General features: G+C 44.3%; 1 protein-coding gene across 8 annotated transcripts in view; it reads left to right on the forward strand.

Moving 5' to 3' along the window:
- Positions 1-14,535, forward strand: part of LOC126943623 (cytochrome b-c1 complex subunit Rieske, mitochondrial) — a 1,156,760-nt gene that overhangs the window by 313,856 nt on the left and 828,369 nt on the right. The window lies entirely within an intron of this gene.

The raw sequence follows: 14,535 nt of genomic DNA on the forward strand, positions 1-14,535 counted from the left end.
TTTGTTTTACACACACACGCTCATAGATAGAAATTTTTTTTTTTTTTTTGGAGAAATGGGATCTTGCTGTGTTGCTCAGGCTAGTCTCAAACTCCTGGGCTCAAGCGATCCTCCCACCTCAGCCTCCCGAAGCACTGAGATGACAGGTGCATGCCACCGTGCCAGACCTGGGTGTGAGTCATGAGGTAGTAGCAGGAGTGTGAGGTCTCCTGTGGATCTCTCCTCAGGTAGGGATGAGGCTGCGGAGTGTCTCGTGGGGCTTTCTTTTCTGAGTGTCCAGGTGTCACCGAGTCCCTGCAGCCTCTCTCCAGGATCCTCCATCTCAGGGCTTAGCGATGGTCCTCGCCTGCCCCGCTCCCCCGTGCCCATCAGTCCTGAATCCGTGCACTATTTGAAATGTGTGCTTTCCCTCTGTCTCCACTGTCCCCACTATCCTCTCACCAAGTGATTGTAATCACTGGTCTCCCTGCTTCCATGCCAGGCCTCCTGCAATCAATTCTGAAGAAAGCAGACCTAGTGATTTTATTTTAATGCAAGCCAGTTCATCTTGCCCAGGACCCACCAGGGGCTTCCCACTGCACGAGAATAAACTCCATCCTTGGCCAGCAAGGCCCCAGAGGCTCTCCCACAGTCCCGCCATCTCTCTGCCTTGTGCTCTAAATCCCAGTCTCACCGAGCACTCCTCAGGGGCTCCTGCCTCGAGCCTTGGTCCCCACTGTCTCCCCCTCACAGCTCTCCTGTCCTCCTTCAGGTCAGGGTAACGGTTGCCTCCTCCAGAGAACTTCCAAACACCCCCTGCCCGCCGCACCCCATTAACTTCTGGGCCCATTTCATATTATGCTATTTTTCTCAGTAGACTCTTAGGTTCCATGCAGGTAGTGACCAAACCTGTCTTATTTATTATTCTGTCCCCAGCGTCTACTGCATAATCAGGGCTCAGTAAACCTTTAGAATAAATAAGTGTTCCTCCCTTAAACGAATTGTTAGGAATCCAGGGCTGAAGAAGCAGCGGTCCCTCTTGGGGCAGGAAAGCCACAAATGAAGATGCTGCCTCTCACCAACCCCACCCCTCTCTGCTAAACATTTGGACATCTGCCTGCAGGAGCCTTCTCCGAGGCAGGGAAGAGGAAGACCATCTAGGGGCATCTGAGCACTGCCCAGCAACTCAAAGACGGCCAAGGCAAAACGTCTGTCCTGGCTGCAGACAATAAATGGCACACAGCTCTCTCCAAAAACACCTTGTTTCCCCTGGGTCTGCCCCCTTTCCTCTGTCTTCCAGGACCCGATGAGCTGCGCACACGGCAAGTGTGCTGGGCCTTCCTCACCACGCAGGACAGAGAGGGCGGAAGAGTTGCACCAGCCAGCTTTGGAGTCCCTGGGACCTTGGACGGAGGCTGCCCTGCCCCAATTGACTCGGGTGGTCCATCAGCAGCCGAAAGAAGACAAGGAAAAAGAAGCAGTGAGAAGGAGGAAGAGGAGAAGTAGAAAAAGAGGAGGAAGAGGAAACAGAAGAGGAGGAGGGGGAAGGAAAGGAGGAGGCTGACAGGCACTCAACGGGCCTTCTGAAGTTGAGATGAGCTGGGAGGAAAGGAGGGCTATGGCCAGCGCAGACACAGGATCCTCAGTTCTGAACCTTTCCATCCCTCGAATCCATCCACCTAAGCAGCAGTCCTCAACTTCCCTCTCCGCCCCACTCACACTGCCATGGAGTGAAGACCCTGGGGTCTTGGGGTAGCTTTTGGATCCCAGCCTCCATTCACTTGCAAGTCCTCTGGGTCTTCAGCCCACCATCTATAAAGGAAATAGTTATGGGATAGGAAAAGGCAAGATCTCTCCATCAAGAACACAGGACCAAAGCCAATCTTCCTTAGGGACAAGGGAAACTCATTCTTGCCCCGAAGTGAAGGCGGGCACGTCTCATCTTCCATTTACTCACTTCCAGATGCAGCATTGCACCACAGCCACACTGATTTCTGCAAACAAGGAAACAGCTCAGCAAAGTAGGAGATGGCTATGGATGAACACCCAGATCAGGATTCTGAGGAAAAACTTTCAAGTTCAGTGCAATGGCTGGTTCGTGGCTCCAAAACTCCCCAAAATTGTTGTTTAGCTTTCTCTTGGACAACACCAAAAGCACAGAAAGTTAAAGAAATTTCCCCCATGATCCCAGCACTTTGGGAGGCTGAGGCAGAAGGACTGGTTAAGCCCAGGAGTTTGAGATCAGCATCATAGTGTGATCCCATCTCTACCAAAAGATCAAAAAAAAAAAAAAAGCTGGGTGTGGTGGCACGCACCTGTGGTCCCAGCTACTCGGGAGGCTGAGGCCAGAGGATCACTTGAGGTTGGGAGTTTGAGGCTGCAGTGAGCCATGATCGTGCCACTGCGCTCCAGCCTGGGTGACATAAGGAGACTCTGTCTCCAAAAAAGAAAGGAAGGAAAGGAGGGAGGGAAGAAAGAAGGAAAGAAAGAAGGGAGGGAGGGAGGGAGGGAGGGAGGGAGGGAGGAAGGAAGGGGGAAGGAAGGAAGGAAGGAAGGAAGGAAGGAAGGAAGGAAGGAAGGAAAAAGGAAAGAGGAAAGAAAAGAAAGGAATGAAGGAAGGAAGGGAGAGAAATTCCCCATGGGCATGGGACTGAGAGTCCTCCCAAGGAACATAGGCAAGATAACCTTTTGCAAGGCAGCTGCCAGTCACATCTGAGTCCATGCTCCCTGAGACTCTCTGGGTAATATACACAGCACTGATTCCTTAACATTTAAAGGCTGTCAAAGGGACTGTTTTAAGCCTGTGCTGTGTGTCCCCAGAGCACTGAGATCCCCAGTTTCCCTACCCCCACGCCCCACACAGGCACATTATATACATTTGTTTATACGGAGCTATGGCGCTGTCTTGATTGCGCGGCAGTGCGGCCTGCTGATGAGGTTTGCTGTTGACATTTCAACATTAGCTGGCTTTTGTCAATTGTGGCAGCCTAAGAAATTCTATCTTAAGGGCGGCTCTTTATTAAATTTGCAAGATACAAAACTGTGACTGACAAATAGTCTCCTTTCCCTTTGCAGATGCATAAATAACGGCCAGCAACTCTACCGTCATTAAAATGTGCTCCACATTTAAACAAAAATGTAATCGCCAAAGAGTTTTTTACAAAGGATCAGGGTCCCTGACGTTTGGCTTGATGAAACATTTTCTTGATATTTTTCAACAGTTATCGGCGTGCAGATCTTTGGGGGACTTGAATGGAGGGGGGGGAGAAGACACGCCATGGGGGAAGACAGAGAAAAGAACATTTCCATGAGCTTCCTTGTTCTGGGTTTTACCAAACTTTGTCACAGAATCTTCTATGCAACTCTTTTATGTGCTATCGGTGACATAATTCCTATTTTTTTCGCCAGCCATTATATATGATAAATAAAACAATGCTCTGAAAACACTGCGATCTCTCATCAATGTCATTGTGAAAAGGGCCCAGATAGATGAGCTCTGGAATCACAGGCAGATGACATGGCTGGCCATGTATCATCTTCTATGTATTGAACGTAGTCTTTGTAAAGATAGAACGGTAATAAAGAGTGGTATTGTGTGCTCTGAAAGGCTGTGTGGGTCTGTGCATGACTAATCTGTCTTTCTGCATTATTTTATTCAATCTTCTCTGACTTTATGCCTTTGACATTTTTGCTACACTCAGTAAATTTGAGTGAATAGGCAATTTTAAAGAATTTTTATAGGGCTTCAGAGAAGTCATATGCAGACTGTATCTTTGTTCAAATTTAACAGTTTAAACATTTCCTTTGTCTAGGGTGCAGAGTAATCTTTAGACAAAAAAAATGAAAGAATGCTCTAACCTTAAGGTTTTAACAATGTTTCCTGAAACAGTTCAATTATTTAAAGGGGAAAAAAAAAAAAAAAAAAAAAAAAAAACAGAAGAGCAAGCTTATGTTGGAGGAGCTGCCCAACTTTCTTTATTTTATCATTATTATAAACAGGAGACCGGTCTTTCTGATGAAGACATTCCTTCTTTCTCCAGAATTTAGAGATGCAGAGAACGAAATTAAAGGGGATTATTTTGCAGCTAGAGTTCAAATGGCCTCATTTGAACATCGCCCACTTTTTCTGACTTTGTATTGCAAGGGTAGTTGGCTATAAGTAAATAACGACTTCATTCTATGTCTTTAACTTACTGTGTAAGATGTTATCAGTTCATTATCTAATCTGTAACATTAGTTTGACTAAGCACTGCATTTAAATAACTTATGCCACAGAGTGGTATGCAATATAAATATTTTTTAAAATTATTTTATTTGCTAAATTGTGTGGAAGTCCCCACGTGAAGTATAGCAGACTGCTGCATTTCAAGAGACACTCTCCTACTTAGGCTGTTAAACAATTCAGAAAAAAAAAAAAAAAAAAACTAGGATTCCTTGATAAAACTGTTTGGGCTGGCAGGTGCTAACCTCATAGTTCTGGCTTATAAATACTTTTTAAAAGATTATTAAGCAATTTAAAGTAAACCTAAACTACAGATGAACCCAGCCTGATGGATTCATGTAGCCAATTACATTTTACAGTATCTATATCAAAAACATAGTCCATATATTTCATTTTTATGAATCACTCCATAAGCCCGCATCTAACAGGGTAACTGAGCACTTACGTTTAGTACCTTTGAGATGTTTTCGAGAAACTGGATCTCAAGATTTTCTTTTTTTGTTGTTTTCTTGTTTTGTGTTGTTTTTTGAGACAGTCTCACTCTGTCGTCCAGGCTGGAGTACAGTGGCCCGATCTCAGCTCGCTACAACCTCTGCCTCCCGGGCTCAAGCAATTCTCCTGCCTCAGCCTCCCTAGTAGCTGGAATTACAGGCGTCCACCACGATGCCCAGCTAATTTTTGTATTTTTAGTAGAGACAGGGTTTCACCATGTTGGCCAGGCTGGTCTCAAACTCCTGACCTCAAGTGACGCACACACCTCGGCCTCCCCAAGTGCTGGGATTACAGGCGTGAGCCACCGCACCTGGCCTGGACCTCAAGATTTTCTCAAGTGGGAAGCCAAGATTTCTCAAGATTTTCTCTGTGGGATGTTTTGGACAAATGGTGACTGGCAGGTCTCACTGCCCAGCACAGCTGGACCCTAGGGCTACTTCTGGAGCAGGATGGAGTTGGGTCCAGGGCAGAAGGCAGTTTTCTTCCAGAAACCCAGAGAAGGCTAAGGGCATAGAGCTGTTAGCAGTGGCCTCTTGCAGGACCAAGCCGGCCTGCATGCAGCCTCGCTGCTCCTGGAACTTGACTGCAGGTTCCCCACCACACCCTCGAATGCACAGCAGGCACCTGCAGGAAGTATAAGCAGCTCCACAAGTCTAAGAGCCCAGTCATGGTTCACAGGCAAGGAACTCATCGGTCATGCCTAGCGCTGGTGGTGTCCTCACCAAGAACACCGACGAAGACAACTTACATCCTGCTGAGAACTTGCGGTGATAAATACACAGGTCCAATGTGAGGCACTGAACATTTGTGTAATCATCTAGCAGAGGACGAGATCGGATGCCTTGTGTCTGGGTTTGTGACTTCCGCCTTGTAAATGGATAAACATTTCACATCTCCACGTAAGACTGAAACATGAACCCCTATCTTTTTTCATAGCAGACACAAACAAATACTACTTTTTTATCACTGCAAAGCACTTGATGTAAGTTCATTAAAATGAAAGATTGGAGAGCCCCCAAATATAGGATAATATGATTCATGTATAGATCCTGGATAATAGATGTGGTTTCTATTATTTTCCTACTACATAAAGGACTAATCCTGCTGCTGCAGGAACAGTGCTGCCTTTCTCTTCACGAGCCATTTTCATAAAACTGGATAAACAACAAACACAACCATGATTAGCTGTGACAGTTCCCCATTGATTTATTGGACTCAAATCCTAAGGAGAAGTCTAGTTTTAGGTCTGTCTCCGCACGTTTTTATCAAATACTAAAACTAGAAAAATGAAATGATCCACTATCTTCAAAATAATAGAAAATAAAAGGTTCTGCAACTTAAAGAGATCTTCCTAATGTTACCAAGCAAGATGCAGGATTTGCATTTTTGGAACCCTGTCCCTTCAAAGTGAAGCAGCGGTGGAGAGACCCTCTTGCCGGCATGCTTTTTAAGCCCAGCCTGAGTTCTCTATGCTTGAGAGCGTCTTATGATGCTGTAACTAACCTCAAACCTGGAGCAGCAGGGGGGCAACAAACCTCAGAATACAGCAATGTCATGCTTTACAGGCACTCTCTCAGCAACAGCATGAATGAGGGGGGAAATTGGTTGCCTAGGAAACCCTCTAGTCCTGGTAATTTTTACTGTAACTGACTGCACACCCCACCTATAACAGAAATGAATAATAATTTATAATCGCTGACTGGCAGCTTTCTGTCTGTGCCTCTGCTCACCACTGCTACCTACTGGCATGCAAAATTAGTTACAAGCAAACAGTGGGGTATGCAGAGAGGAAAAACCACCAGCAAAAAGAACATTTCAAGAAATCTTCTCCCATCTTCCCCCACCAGGTTCTGAATATAGTTCAAGTCAATTGCTGCTCGATCAATAGAGCAAAAATGAAAAGTGCTTTGTACAGGGGTTGAACAATGTAATGGAAGTTGGTCATCTCAATTAAAAGCAATTTCATATTGTGACATGAACTAGACCAAAAGAAGGTGCTTAATAAGGTTAACAGACGCTAAATAACAGCATATATCTTAATGACCCCAAATATATGACTCACAAGCTATTTAATAGTATAGAATTTGATACTAAGCAAAACCGCTATAAATAAAATCCTATCTGGTAGTTTTGATCAATTAAACTACATAATTAACAAAGATGGTCCATTTATCTTAGGTAGTCTAATTTGCAGTACAGTGTTAAAGCACCTCTACTGGAAGACTAGTTTGTTTAGAAATTAGAACATTCATAGTGATTTACTGGATTTGATTTAAAAGACACAGCAGGAGTTGGCAAAATTCACATATCACGGGGTTAATGTGGGTTAGAATGTAGCTATTTGTAATACAAAAATATTGCATACCAAATACACACATCTGATTTCTTTTAATCTTGGTTCATCTTTTTGCAGAAATCATTAGTTTGCTAAAATGAACAACAAAAACAGCTGCATTTGCCACTATTAGGACACAGAAATCTGCCATTTTTTTTATTTCCAAAGCAAGAGAATGACACACGGGTAATGAACCACGCCCAGCTTACCGGAAAGGTGTCGACTGACTGATGGCTTCCATGGCTCCCATCGTAAGGAAGGCTATGTCCACGGAAGTCTACCAGTTGTATTCATCAGCCGCCATATATTCAGGCTCCACAACTTACTAGTGTGGCCTGGTCAGTACATTTCAAAGTTGAGAGAGCCTTTCCAGTTCAAGAGGACACAGGTGAAAATGGACAAAGAGCCCCCAAAGGGTGCTGAAGCCAGGTTAACGATCACCAAGATGAAGACTATGAAGAATAATTACAAGGAAACCCTCAGCTCCTCCATGGGCAGTCCACACTTAACCCTATGGAGCCTCACATCTTCCCGTGTTTCTGAGATTGACTGGCATGGAAGACTGTCCCTAGTCAATCTGATATTAACCATCAGGGACTCCCCTGTCCCAAGCCCTCATCAGTTGATTCCATTGCAACATAAAATGTCATTTTCCAAAAATATTTCCATTTTAAAGACCTACTATGGTAGTAACCATAGATTTATTGGCTGGGTTTTCTTCCCTTTCATCGTTATTGGAAACTAACCTCCTTACTTTTCAAAAAAATCAACAGATTTCCAGAAAATGTTCCAGTTCTCAGAGATTTTTGCATAGTTCCAACCTGGACAGAGCTTTTCCTACAGTGACTTTCTTGTTAAGGAACCCACAGAGACCAGATTTGGAGTGTGCAACAACCACACAGAAGACACACAGCTCTGAGTCCTGGCCGTGTGGAAAGCCTGACAGGCCACATTCGGCTCCGTGCTCTTAAGCACATTCAAGTTTCAAGCAAGTATTTGCAAACTTCACTTTTCTGAAGAGGTTCTGAGTGCTGTTCTTTGGTTGCACCTCAATTAGCTCCTAACAAGTGCTCCTTGAAAGATTTCCAGTAACTGTAAAAAAAAATTAAACTTACACCTTTGTGACTACAGGTGGATCTAGCCTAGACACTGCTCTATATCTTAGAATAGGAAAGTCTGCCCTAAGGCACAACATTTTTGTCTTCATTGTAATTCTTATCAGACTGAACCATTCCCTCTTTGCAAATATGATTCACCAACAAATCATCACTGACAATCCATTCTTACCCTCAGTTTAGCTTCCAAAATCCCAAATGGACATTACCAAGAAAATCTTGGAACCCAAGAAAATATCTGTAATCTCCAAAAATACATTTTACTGATCATACCCTCTGAGTTCTTATTACTCAAACACAGCATAAATAAAACTCCTGTGCAGGTTTTAATTTCATCATCTCTGTCCCCAATACTCAAATTTTTTCCATCCTAGAAATCCACTTGATCCTTAATCCTGCCTACAGTACCTCCTCTGACATGAAGCAGTTGCCAGTTTTCTTACCTCAAAGAAGACACGATGACTCCCAAGTTTGAACTCTCACTGCACAGCTCCTGGAACACTTCCGGTATTCTCCTTCGACCTGTACACTTAACTTACCTTCCCAGTGAAGGTCAGTTACTCGAAGGCAATGTATTACCTTCTTAGCACAGTACCTTACACAGTTTTCAACTGTAACTTGAGGCCAGGCACAGTGGCTCATGCTTGTAATCCCAGCACTTTGGGAGGCCAAGGCGGGTGGATCACATGAGGTCAGGAGTTCAAGACCAGCCTGACCAACATGGTGAAACCCCGTCCCTACTAAAAATATAAAAATTAGCCAGGCATGATGGCACACGCCTGTAATCCCAGCTACTTGGGAGGCTGAGGCAGGTGAATCACTTGAACCCAGGAGGTAGAGGTCGGCAGCGAGCCGAGATTGTACCATTGCACTCCAGCATGGGTGACAGTGTGAGACTTCATCTCCAAAAAAATAAAAATAAATTGTAACTTAAAATTACAGCTTTTTTTTTATATATGAAAGTTTCAATGGTACAAACTGAAGCTGGCCTTAAGTGTTCTGTTTTAAGCCATTATGAAGCAGAACAGCAGACCAAGGAATTGTTTGGGAACACTACAGACAGTGTACTCCACGAGCTCTCCTGCTACACATGCTGGATAAAATGTAATAAATATCTTCTCAAATACAGAGCCTCACTTGCATGAAAGTAACAGAAATCACCAGTGGCTAAAAAAGAAGGAAAAGAAAAAGCTAAAACCATTGGCATCAAGTTAGAGCTGTCCTGGGACCTAGCCAAGAAATTTATATTTTAAAAGCACCAGGAAACAGGAGGCAAGTTCTTGAGCTTGACCAAGACGGTAAAACTAAGATCATACATGAAGACCGCACCCAGGAAAGGCTGCCAGAGTGCCAGAGTGAAAGGCTGGACTAGAAGAAATGTTCCCACTATCAAAAACACAAACCACAGCAAGGAAACTTGTTCTTATCTGCCTGAGCTCTAGGTAAGGGTAGAGTCTTGTATTAGTCTGTTCTCACGCTGCTGACAAAGACATATCTGAGAATAGGAAGAAAGAGATTTAATTGGACTTACAGTTCCACATGACTGGGACGGCCTCAGAATCATGGTAGGAGGCAAAAGGCACTTCTTACATGGCAGCAGCAAGAGAAAACAAGGAAGAAGCAAATGTGGAAACCCCTGATAAAACCATCAGATCCCATGAGACTTATTCACTACCACAAGAACAGTATGGGGGAAACCGCCCCCATGATTCAAATTATCTCCCACCAGGTCCCTCCCACAACACGTGGGAATTACGGGAGTACAATTCAAGATGAGATTTCGGTGGGGACACAGAGCCAAACCGTATCATTCTGCTCCTGGCCCTGCCAAATGTCATGTCCTTACATTTCAAAACCAACCATGCCTTCCCAACAGTCCACCAAAGTCTTAACTCATTTCAGCATTAACCCAAAAGTCTGCAGTCCAAAGTCTCACCTAAGACAAAGCAAGTCCCTTCTGCCTATGAGCCTATAAAATCAAAAGCAAGCTAGGTACTTCCTAGATACAATGGGGGTACAAGTATTGGGTAAATATAGCTGTTTCAAATGGGAGAAATAGGCCAAAACAAAGGGGTTACAGGACCCATGAAAGTCCAAAATCCAACGGGGCAGTCAAATTTTAAAGCTTCAAAATGATCTCCTTTGACTCCATGTCTCACATCCAGGCCACACTGATGCAAGAGGTGGGTTCCCATGGTCTTGAGCAGCTCCGCCCCTGTGGCTTTGCAGGGTATAGCCTCCCTCATAGCTGCTTTCACAGGCTGGTGTTGAGTGCCTGCATCTTTTCCAGGCTCACAGTGCAAGCTGTAGGTGGATCTACCATTCTGGAGTCTGGAGGACGGTGGCCCTCTACTCACAGCTCCACCAGGCAGTACCCCAGTAGGGACTCTGTGTGGGGGCTCCCATCCCACATTTCCCTTCTGCACTGCATGAGAGCCCCACCCCTGCAGCAAACTTCTGCCTGGGCATCCAGGCATTTCCATACATCTTCTGAAATCTAGGCAGAGGTTCCAACACCCCAGTTCTTGACTTCTGTGCACCCGCAAGCTCAACATCACATAGAAGCTGCCAAGGCTTGGGGCTTGAACCCTCTGAAGCCACGGCCTAAGCACTATGTTGGCACCTTTCAGCCACAGCTGGAGCAGCTAGGACACAGGACACCAAGTCCTTAGACTGTACACAGCACAGGGGACCCTGGGCCCTCTCCACAAAACCATTTTTCCTCCTAGACCTCCGGATCTGTGATGGAAGAGGCTGCCACAAATGTCTCTAACATGCCCTGAAGACATTTTCCCCATTGTCTTGGGGATTAACATTCAACTCCTTATTACTTATACAAATATCTGCAGCCCGCTCAAATTTCTCCTCAGAAAATGGGATTTTCTTTTCTATCGCATTGTCAGGCTGCAAATTTTACAAACTTTCATGCTCTGCTTCCCTTTTAAAACTGAATGCCTCTAGGCTGGGCACGGTAGCTCACGCCTGTAATCCCAGTACTTTGGGAAGCTGAGGTGGGCGGATCATGAGGTCAGGAGATCGAGACCATCCTGGCTAACACAGTAAAACCCCGTCTCTACTGAAAATACAAAAAAAAACAGCAGGGCATAGTGGCGGGCGCCTGTAGTCCCAGCTACTTGGGAGGCTGAGGCAGAAGAATGGCGTGAACCTGGGAGGCAGAGCTTGCAGTGAGCTGAAATCGCGCCACTGCACTCCAGCCTGGGCGACAGAGGGAGACTCCGTCCCAAAACAACAACAACAACAAAAAACTGAATGCCTTTAACAGCAGCCAAGTCCCCTCTTGAATGCTTTGCTGCTTAGAAATTTCTTCTGCCAGATATGCTAAATCATCTCTCTCAAGTTCAAAGTTCCACAAATCTCTAGGGCAGGGGCAAAATGCCACCAGACTCTTTACTAAAACATAACAACAGTCACCTCTGCTCCAGTTCCCAACAAGTTCTTCATCTCCATCTGAGACCACGTCAGCCTGAATTTCATTGTCCACATCTTTATCAGTATTTTTGTCAAAGCCATTCAACAATTCTCTAGGAAGTTCCAAACCTTCCCATGTTTTCCTGTCTTCTTCTGAGCCCTCCAAACTCTGCCTGTTACTCAGTTCCAAAGTCGCTTCCACATTTTCTGGTATCTTTTCAGCAACGCTCCACTGTACTGGTACAAATTTACTGTATTAGTCCATTTTCACTCTGCTAATAAAGACATACCCGAGACTGGGAAGAAAAAAGAGGTTTAATTGGACTTACAGTTCCACATGGCCGGGGAGACCTCAGAATCATGGCAGGAGGTGAAAGGCCTTTTTTTTTTTTTTTTTGAGACGGAGTCTCGCTCTGTCGCCCAGGCTGGAGTGCAGTGGCCGGATCTCAGCTCACTGCAAGCTCCGCCTCCCGGGTTCACGCCATTCTCCTGGCTCAGCCTCCCGAGTAGCTGGGACTACAGGCGCCCGCCACCTCGCCCGGCTAGTTTTTTTTTTTGTATTTTTAGTAGAGACGGGGTTTCACCGTGTTAGCCAGGATGGTCTCGATCTCCTGACCTCGTGATCCACCCGTCTCGGCCTCCCAAAGTGCTGGGATTACAGGCTTGAGCCACCGGGCCCGGCTTCTTTTTTTTTTTTTTAAAACAGAGTCTCACTCTGTAGCACAGGCTGGAATGCAGTGGTATGATCTCAGCTCACTGCAACCTCCACCTCCTGGGTCCCAGTTCAAGCAGTTCTCCTGCCTCAGCCTCCTGAGTAGATGGTCTTGAACTCCTGACCTTGTGATCTTCCCACCTCAGCCTCCCAGAGTACTGGGATTACAGGTGTGAGCCACTGCGCCTGGCCGAAACGCACTTCTTACATGGTGGCGGCAAGAGAAAATAAGGAAGAAGCAAAAGTGGAAACCCCTGATAAAACCATCAGATCTCATGAGACTTACTCACTACCACAAGAACAGTATGGGGGAAACAGTCTCCATGATTCAAATTATCTCCCACCAGGTCCCTCCCTCAACACATGGGAATTATGGGAGTACAATTCAAGGTGAGATTTGGGTGGGGACACAGAGCCAAACCCTATCAAGTCTCCCCTGGGAATGCTAGCTGTGAGCTGGCCTTCATGTGGGCCAAGATCAGAGGAACCGCAAGCTATGAAATTAACTGAGAAACTCCAAGCAAGGAATTCGACATGAAGAGGTCCTGCCAAGGACTTCTGGCTCTAGTCTTGAAGGATTCAGGGGTACAGAAGTTGCTCTTCTGCCATAAACTTGTTCTTCTGCCATAAACAGCTAGAAAACTGAAAACAAGTGTTTTCAGACACTAGGACCAAGAAATATAAGACTAAGATTCCTAAGTAAATGAGGTGAGTCCTATAATCACCCTTTCTCTTGAGAGGTTTGTTGCACCACAGCACAGAGAGAAGAAATCCAAGCAAAATAAGACTGGTCTTATAGTGGAGAAACCAAACAGGTACCAACTCAACAAAGTAATCAAGATTAACACAGTGATATGATATGCACACCTCACATCTATAGTATTCTCTTGAAAACTCACAACCTCAGGCTAATTATAAGAAAACACTGGGCAAACTCAAATTGAGGAATATTCTGTAAAATACCCACAGGCCAATACTCTTCAAAAGCAAAAGGTCATGAAAAAGAAGAAACTGAGAAATTGTCACAGATAGGATGAGACTAAGAAGACATGACCATTAAATACAACAGGTATCTTGGAATGAATCCTGGAAAAGAAAAAGAACACTGGTAGAAAAACTAGTAACATTTCAATGAAGTCTATACTTTAGTAAATAGTATTGCCTTGTGCTAATTTCTTAGTTCTGACACATGTACCTTGGTAATGTAGTATGTTCACATTAGAGGACACTAAAATTGGGTGAAGAATGTATGAGGACTCTCTGCACTATCTTTAAACTTTTCTGTAAATCTAGGTTTATTCCAAAGTAAAAAGATTAACAAAAATTCTGGCATCAAATTAAAAATCGCTAAACATGAAAATAAGATCCAAATTGTCACCCACAGCCAGGTAGGAATAGACACAAAAATGACAGAAATGATAGAACGAGCAGATGAGGACTTTAAAACAGCTATTATAAATACGCTTAGAAATTTAAAGAAAATCATTAACATAATAGAGAAATTAAAATTTTTATTTAAAAAAATGGAAATCCTAAAGGTATATGGGTATATTCCTCTAGGCATGTTCAAATATAATATCTGAAACAAAAAATTTACTGTATGTGTGCAAGAGGAAATCAGACATTGCAAAAAAAATTTTTTAAATTTAGTGAACTTGAAGACATATCAATAAAAAATTACCATAATTAAACAGAAAGTAAAAGGACTAAACAAAATGAACCAAGTCTCAGTGACCTTATGGGACAATAAAAGGTATATAATAGGCTGGGGATGGTGGCTCACGGCTGTAATCCCAGCACTTTGGGAGGCCAAGGCAGGCAGATCACCTGAGGTCAGGAGTTTGAGACCAACCTGGCCAACATGGCAAAACCCTGTCTCTACTAAAAATATAAAAAAATTAACTGGGCATGGTGGCAGGCACCTGTAATCCCAGCTACTCGGGAGACTGAGGCAGGAGAATCGCTAGAATCCTGGGGGCAGAGGTTGCAGTAAGCCAAGATCTCACCACTGTACTCCAGTCTGGGTGACAGGGCGAGACTCAGTCTCAAGAAAAGAAAAAAAAAAAGCTATATAATATAAATATAATTGGTGTTCCAGAAACAGGAGAAAAGGAGATTGGGGCAACATTGGAAAAAATACGGCCAAAATATTTCCACATTTGATGAAAACTCTAAATTTACAGATCCAAGATACTCAACAGGCTCTGACAAGACTAAACACAAAGAATATACCTATGCATATCATAATTAG

The sequence above is a fragment of the Macaca thibetana genome, chromosome 19, assembly GCF_024542745.1.
Source record: "Macaca thibetana thibetana isolate TM-01 chromosome 19, ASM2454274v1, whole genome shotgun sequence".
Lineage (NCBI taxonomy): Eukaryota > Metazoa > Chordata > Mammalia > Primates > Cercopithecidae > Macaca > Macaca thibetana.